Here is an 8,340-nt window from a genome sequence, read left to right on the forward strand (position 1 = left end):
TCAGTGTGATTACCACTTCCGAGTGGAGACTTTCTTTCGAGGTGGAGGCTTACTCAATAAAGTTAAAGGCATATAATCAGAGAGTCTGGCCCCTGTCAAAGAATGTGCCAAAAAAGTCGAAAGTAAATGAAAGTCAAGAATTCTCCTAAATTATGTGTCATTAGGTCATTTACTTTCGAAAGTAGTTTGACTCACTAATTAATACAGAAGTATGGATAGAACTGGACAGGGTCGGGTTGGAATTAAAACTTGGCCATCAAAAAATGTTCGAAACTGGCCCACCAGAAATTCAATTAGTTATGATTCAGGATAGAATCTCTTTTCAATAGCTGGCCAATATACTGAGAAATTAATTTTGAATGTATTTTGATGTCTCCATCTCTTCCCTGACCTACCTAGATGATTTCTTGAGAATTAAACACAAAATAAGCCCTTTTCTCATGCAGCCAAATAATTTCATTGTGATTAAACACAAAATAAGTCCCTTCCAGATCCATATAGATTTTTTTTATAATCAAACACAAAATAAGCCGTTTAAAAATTAAACTTTCAATTTGTTAACAAATGAAAATGAAAAACGCCTTTCCAGATTAAGTCTTAGAATTTATTTCCAATTAAATACAAAATCAGCAGTTTCCCGAGTCAAGCAGACAATTTCTTCACAAATAAATGCAACATTCATCGTTTCCAATCCAAACCTTGAATGTATTTCTGATTAAACACAAAATAAGCCCTTTTCTGATCAAACTAGGTAATTCCTTGATAATTAAACAGGAAAAGCGCTCATTCCCGATTCACTTCTTAAATTTCTTAATAAATGGACATTAAGAAATGCCTTCTTCGATTAAACCTCTAAATCTACCATTTTAATTAAACACAAAATAAACAGTTATCTGATCCAGCTCGATAATTTCTTGATAAATAAATACAAAATAAGCCATTTTCCGATCCAACCCTTGAACTTATTTATAATTAACAACATAATAAATTATTTCACGATCCAATTAATTTTTTCAAGCCTAATACAAAATAAGCCCCTTTCAAATAAAACTAAATAATTTCTTAGAAGATAAAAAGATAATAAGCCCTTTCCCGATCCAACTTTACAATTTTTGTGATAGATAAAAATTAGAAAACTCTTTTCCCGATGAAGCCTTTGCATTTATTTTAAAGTAAACACAAAATAAACAGTTGCCCGACCCAACTAAATAATTTCTTGAAAACTAAATACAAAATAAACCCTTTTCAGATTGAACTCTTAAATTTTTCATAAATAAAATTTGAACAAAAAAAAATTTGCTGATCCAACCCTTTACTGTGTTTTTAATTAAACACAAAATAGTTCCTTTACCAAACCAATTAGATTATTTTCTTGATTATTCAAGACAAAGTAAGCCCTTTTCAATCCAAGACATAACTTTATTTCTCATGAAATACAAAATAAGCCCTTCTCCCATCGAACTACAAAATTTCTTGATAACTAAACAGAGAAATCGCTCTTTCCGATCCAACTCTTAAATTGTTTAATGAATGGACATTAAAAAATGCCTTTTTCGATGAATCTTCTTAATTAATTTTAAATTGAACACAAAATAAGCCCTTTTTTCATACTACTAGATAATTTCTTTGTAATTAAACACAAAAAAGCTCTTTTACGTTCCACTTAGATAACTTTTCGACAACTATACACAAAATAAGCCCTTTAGTTCAGAAAAAGGCTTATTTTGTGTTTAATTAAAAACAAAGTGAAGAGTGGGATCAGCAAACTTTTTTCTGTTGAAATTTTATCTATAAAAAAAATTAAGAGTTAGATCTGAAAAGGGCTTATTTTGTGTTTAATAATCCCTAACTATCCAGGTAGATCATTTCTTGATAATTAAATACAATATAAACCATTTCACGCTCCAACTCTTATATTCTATAATAGATGTGAATAAAAAAAGCCTTTTCCAATCCAACCCTTGAATGTATTTCTCATTATACACAAAATAAACCCTTTTCCAATCCAACTAAATAATTTCTCTAAAAATGAATACAAAATAAGCGCTTTTCAGACACAAATGTTAAATTTGGTATCGTAACAATAAAAAAAACGTTTGTCATCTAATCCTTCACTGTGTCTTTAATTCAAGACAAAATAAAGCCCTTTGCCCATCAAAAACAAATAGGTTTATTGTAATTAAAAACAAAATAAGCCCTTTTCAGATCAAACTCTTAAATTTTTTTATAGTTACATTCGAAAAAAAAAACTTTCCTGATCTAACCCTTCTGTGTGTTTATAATTAAAGACAAAAAGCCCTTTTCCCATCTATACAGATAGATTAATTGTAATTTAAAACAAAATAATTCTTTTTTGAAACTGACTAAATCATTTCTTGAAAACTTAAAGCAAAATAAGTCCATCTTAAATACAACTTTTAAATTTGTTTATACTTAAAATGTAAAAAAGAAACTTTCCTGAACTAACCCTTCAATGTGTTTCAAATTCAACAAAAGATAAACCCTTTTTCTATTCAAGCCGGTAATTTAATTGTAATTAAAAACAAAATAGACACTTTTTCAAACCTAATAAATAATTTCTTTATACTTCAACGCAAAATACGTCCTTTACCCATCCAACCAGATGACTTAATCGTAATGAAATACAAAATAAGTCCTTATACGTTCCAATTAGATAATTTATACAACTAAATACAAAATAGGTCCTTTCCTGGCCAAGCTAGATTATTTCTTAATAAATAAAAAGAAAAAGCGCTCTTTCTCTGTTCAACTCTTAAATTTTTAATAAATGAACATTAAAGAACGACTTTCCCGATAAAGCCTTTAAGTTTATTTTTGAATAAACACAAAATAAGACGTTTCCCAATCCAGCTCTCAAACTCGATAAAAGATGTTAATAAAAGAAAAGCCTTTTCCAATCCAACCCTTGTATGTATTTCTTATTAAGCAAACAATAAGCTTTTTTCCGATCCAAACAAATAATTTTTTCAAAAATAAACACAAAATAAGCCCTTTTCAGATCCAACTCTTAAATTTTTTATATTCCTAATTTTTTAAAAACACTTTTCTTAACGAAATTCATCACTGATTTTCTAATTGATGACCAAATAAGCCCTTTTCCTATCCAAACAGATAGGATCATTGTAATTAAACACAAAATAAGCCCCTTTCTGATTCAACCAAATAATTTCGTGAAAACTAAACACAAAATGAGCCCTTTTCAGATCCACCTCTTAAATTCTTGTAAAGCTAAAATAAAAAAATTAACTTTCCTGATCCAACCTTCCACTGTGCTTCTAATTTAAGACAAAATAATCCCTTTTCTCATCCAAACAGATAGTTTCATTGTTATTAAACGCGAAATAAGCCTTTTCCCAATCGGAATGAATAATTCCTTGAAAACTAAACATAAAACAAGCCCTTTTTAGATTAAAATTTTAAATCTTTTTATACTTGAAATTAAAAAAAAAAAAACTTTCCTATCCAAACCTTCTGTGTGTTTGGAATTCAATATAAAATAAGCTCTTTTCTTATTCAAATCGATAATTTAATTGTAATTAAAAACAAAATAAACCCTTTTCCTAACCAAATAAAAAGTTTCTTGGTAATTTAACGCAAAATAAGCCCATTTTTGATTCAACTAAAAAATTTCTTTGAAAATAAACACAACATAAGCCCTTTTCAGATCCAACTCTTTAATCTTTTATAAAGAAAATTGTTCAAAAACTTTCATCATCCAAGCCTTCACTGTGTTTCTAATTAAACACAAAATATGCCCTTTTCCCAACCAAACAGGTCACTTTATTTTAATGAAACACACAGTGAACCCTTTTCCGAATCAGCTAGATAGTTTCTTGATAATTATAGATATAATTTATAAAATAACCTTATATGGTCTAATCTTTAACCCCATTTCTGATTAAACACAAAATAAGCCCTTAACTGATTCAACTAAATAATTTCGTGGAAATTAAATGCAAAATAAGCCTTTTTCTGAACCAAGTAGATAATTTCTTGATAATTGAACAGAAAAAACGTTCTTTCCCAGAACAACTTTTAAATCTTTATTTAATGAACATTCATAAACACCTTTTCCGATCAAGCCTTTAAATTTATTTCAAATAAACACAAATTAAGCCATTTTCTGATCCAACTAGATAATTTTTTGATAATTAAATATTAAATAAGTCATTTCCCTATCAAACTAGATAATCCTCTAGAGTTGATAAAGTTTCTTATTTATTACGACTCACTTTAATTGAGTTTTGACATAAATAATAGCAACTCTCTTGTTTTAAAATAAATTTGTAGATCTTTTTAGTTGAATAACTTTGTTTCTTTTTTTTCATCTCACATATCGTGTTTCCAAAAATTTATTTTTTTAATTTTAAACTTATTTTCTACTAGTAAAAGAAAATTTGCTTGTATTATTAAAAACTTCGTCTACTTTTTCGGCTAAAAAACTTTTGTCTATTCACTTTTTTTCGTACCTTGTATTGTTTTTCAGAATTCTTATTCTTTTATTTGCAATCTTATTTTTTATAATTAAAACAAAAAATTAGCGTCCTATAAAAAATTATTAGATACAAATTTGTAGCTTTTTTCAGCGTATAAATTTCGTTTGATTTTTATCGTAGCTTGTGTCGTTTGTCAAAAAATTTAATTTTATATTTTTTTTACAAATAAAAGAAAAACTACGTTTTCTCCAAGACAGTGATCGATAACAAATTTGCAGTTAATTTTTTGTGGCATCATTTTTGTAAATTCATCTTTTTTGCATCTTGCCTATTTAGACGGCAAAATCGAATTTTTTATTATTTTTTGTGCCATAAAACTTTGAATTTTTAATTTTTCACGATAAATCAATAAGTTTTTACTATAAGCTTGTTGGGCTTTCAAAAAGCAACGTTTTTTTCTCTTCACTTTTTTCACACCGTGCGCTGTTTGGATTAAAATTTGCATTTTCGTTTTTTTTTTGTATTCTGAAAATGCTATAATTCTGTTATTTTCTTGTTTTTTTTTTTGAAGTCGTAAAAATAAATTGTTTGAGTTTCCAAGTTCCTCATCTCACCCTCAAATTTATTTTTAAATAAACAAAAAATAAGCCTGACTTGGGATTAAAAATCAGCACTGGAAAAATATTTGAAAAATTTATTCAATTGTGTCCTTGAACAAGAATATCTTTTGAATGACAGTTCATTATTCAATTCACTAAGAAATTAAGTTTTAATTTATTTTGATTTCTCCATAAAACTGGCCTCAATGACAGCCGGTCCATTTGAATTTTTCCAGGTTTCCAGATGCCCAACTCGATCCTGGAACTGACAAAATTTACTTTCGCTTGGACGCACTGAAGGTATGTGTTTTATGAGTGCCGTATTTACGTTTTTATATTGTTATTTAATCGCTTCCTGTACAAAAAAAAATAAACATTTAAAACAATAGAGATAAGAAATTTCTAGCTGGAACAGCTGCAGTTTTTTTGCGGGTACTTTCTAATTATGCATTCAAGATTGTCTATGATTGCTTAATGTAACTTTCAAGAAGGATTAGATTGATCATTTAATTTCGCAAAAAGAATTTCAAACATATGTTCCTTTCAGTTAAAAATGCATTTTGTTATTATCAAGAATTGCTTGTTTTATTTTTTTTTTTAAATTGTAAGGCTTAAACTTTATTTAAAAAAATCATTCTAACTATTCTTGATGTAGGATATTATATCATCGATAAATCAATAAGAGATCAAATCTATTTAATAGTCATTATTCTGCATTCACAAAATTCCAAATTTATCACTTTCTATTCAGGCAGAAGACACGTGGGAAAGATAAAAGCTGATGAAATAGTTCCTGAAATTTCTTTCACAAATATCTTAATTAAACTTCTTCTTAATCAGAATTTACGTATATAGACTTGAAAGACATCGAAATTTTATTCAAGTCTTAACATAATTGTTATAAACAATTTATTTAAACAAATACTCGTATTTATCTTTCTTGTTGACAAAAATGATTTACCAAATGATTTATGTTCAAGCAAAGAAAATTCAGCAAAATATTCAAATTTTTAATGAAATAGTTAAACTCAAAAGCGAAAAAGGTGAATTTTTTGAAAAAAATTAAATTTGCAAACAAACGAGGTTATTTTTAATCAAGAAAGATGACTTTTCTACCATAAAAGATTAATTTTCTAATAAAATACCAATTATCAACCATGAAACTTTAACAAAAAAGTTTGAATCCTCAAACACAGAGTTTATTTTTCGATAAAAAAAGATGAATTTAAAACGCATGACTTAAATTTTTAAGTGAAAAATATTCTTTTTGAACGAAAAATAAAATCTTCAACTTTTAAATGTCATAAAATAATTTTTCACAGAAAAATTGTGAATTCAAACAAAAAAGGGGATTTTTTAACTAAATGGTTGAATTCTGAACCAAATAATTAAGTTTTGTACCAAAAGATTAGTTTTTCAACAAGCAAATTAAAGTTGTGCTATAAAAGATACATTTTGTTTATTGCAAGTATTTTCAACAAAATTGATGAATTTTGTAGTGAAAAAAATGAATTAGGTACAAAATAAGGTTGAATTTTCAACAGAAAAATATTATTTTTCACAAAAAAAAATTGAGTTGCTATCAAATAGTTAAATTTATATAAAAATAGCTAGATTTTCAAGCAAACTGTTGAAATTTCAATCAAAAATATAACTTTTAACAAAAAATTAATTTTCAAACAAGTAGTTTAATTTTCTACTAAAGTATTAAATTGTTGCATTTAAATGCAACAATTAAATCATTAAATTAAAATCATTAAACAGTTAAATCATTTCCAGCAAAAAAAAAGTTAAAATTCAACCAAAGGAAGTAGAATTCCAAGCCAAAAAACGAACAATTTTCAATCAATGAAAATGAATTTTCTAGGACATAGTGAAATTTTTAATTAAAAAATATATTAGTTGGATCTAAAATGGAGTCGTAAAATTTTTCGTTTGAAAAATTAATTTGCAGCCAGTTGAGTTAAACAAAAAATAAGAGTTTTTAACTAAATAGTTGAATCCTCAACTATAAATATGAATTTTTAACAACAACAAAAGTAATTTTGTAACCAAGAATACTAAATTTTAACAAAATACGATAATTTTGTAACAAATAGTTCATTCTTTATTCTATAAAAGATACATTTTTAACTAAAAATTGATTAGTTCAATTTTCAGATAAAAAAGTAATTTTTGACTAAAATAAAAACACGAATTTTTAACAAAAATGTTTAATTTGCAACCAAAGAATTTAATGTTAAAAACATTGCATGCTTGGAACCCTTAAGAATACTCTAGATATATTTTTTTAATTTCTTGAATTTATTGAAAAATTTTGAAATTTCCTTAAAATATTTGAAAATACCCTTAAATATTTCAAATTTTGTCGAACCCTTTGTAATTCTTTCAATTGATTAAAATATTTTTAAATTACTTATGATCTTTTAAAATACCCTAAAATATTTAAAATCTTTTTGAAATTCCTTAATATTTCTTAAAGCTCCTAAAAATTCCTTGTAATCTTTGAAAATAGCCCAAAATATTTCAAATCCTTTATAATTCTTTCAATTTATTTAAATTTATTAAAAATATCTTCGAATTGTTTAAAATTCTCTAAAGTAATATTAGTCATTTGAAATTATTTCAATTTATTTAAATTTTATGAAAATTCTTCGGAATTTTTTTAAATACCTTAAATTATTTTTAATCTTTTGAAATTGTTTGATTTTTTTAATTTCTATAAATTCCTTGGAACCCTTAAATATACGCTAACATTTTTTTTGATACCTTCAAGTTACTGAAATCTTTAGAAAACTCCTCGAAATTTTTTAAAAAGTCCTAAAATGTTTCAACATTTTGATATGTCTTTCAGCACGTACTTTTATTAGTTTTCTAGGTAATCAGTTCTACACTCATTTCTTGAAGCACTTTGTGGTTTTTGAATTTCCTTTCTAAATTACTTTTCGTAACATCGCAAGCTTCTTCAACAATTTTGTATAATTTGGGACCGATTTAAAACACTGTTAATGCATATTCATAAGAACTATTACAAAATCTACGTTGCTTATAACTACCGGTTTTGAAACGAGGTTATCGCCATCAAAGATGTCAGAGACAGAACAGTGTCCCATTTCGCCCCATTATCCGCCCCGCTTTCCCCCAAATCATAATTTTCATTTAAATATAAATGTTAAATAATTGTCTTATATTATATATTTAATATTTTTAATATTTTTAATATTTTTAATATTTTTAATATTTTTAATATTTTTAATATTTTTAATATTTTTAATATTTTTAAT

At 26.0% G+C, this 8,340-nt stretch overlaps 1 protein-coding gene across 3 annotated transcripts in view; it reads right to left on the bottom strand.

Annotated features, from left to right (window-relative positions):
- Positions 1-5,187: 5,187 nt before the first annotated feature.
- LOC117179617 (aromatic-L-amino-acid decarboxylase-like) overlaps positions 5,188-8,340 on the bottom strand; it is a 34,191-nt gene continuing 31,038 nt past the window's right edge. For all 3 annotated transcript variants that reach the window (XR_004467937.1, XR_004467939.1, XR_004467938.1), the window contains one exon: positions 5,188-5,321. The gene's annotated coding sequence lies outside the window, so the exon portion shown is untranslated. The remainder of the gene's footprint in view (positions 5,322-8,340) is intronic.

Source organism: Belonocnema kinseyi, chromosome 9 (assembly GCF_010883055.1).
Source record: "Belonocnema kinseyi isolate 2016_QV_RU_SX_M_011 chromosome 9, B_treatae_v1, whole genome shotgun sequence".
NCBI classification, from domain to species: domain Eukaryota; kingdom Metazoa; phylum Arthropoda; class Insecta; order Hymenoptera; family Cynipidae; genus Belonocnema; species Belonocnema kinseyi.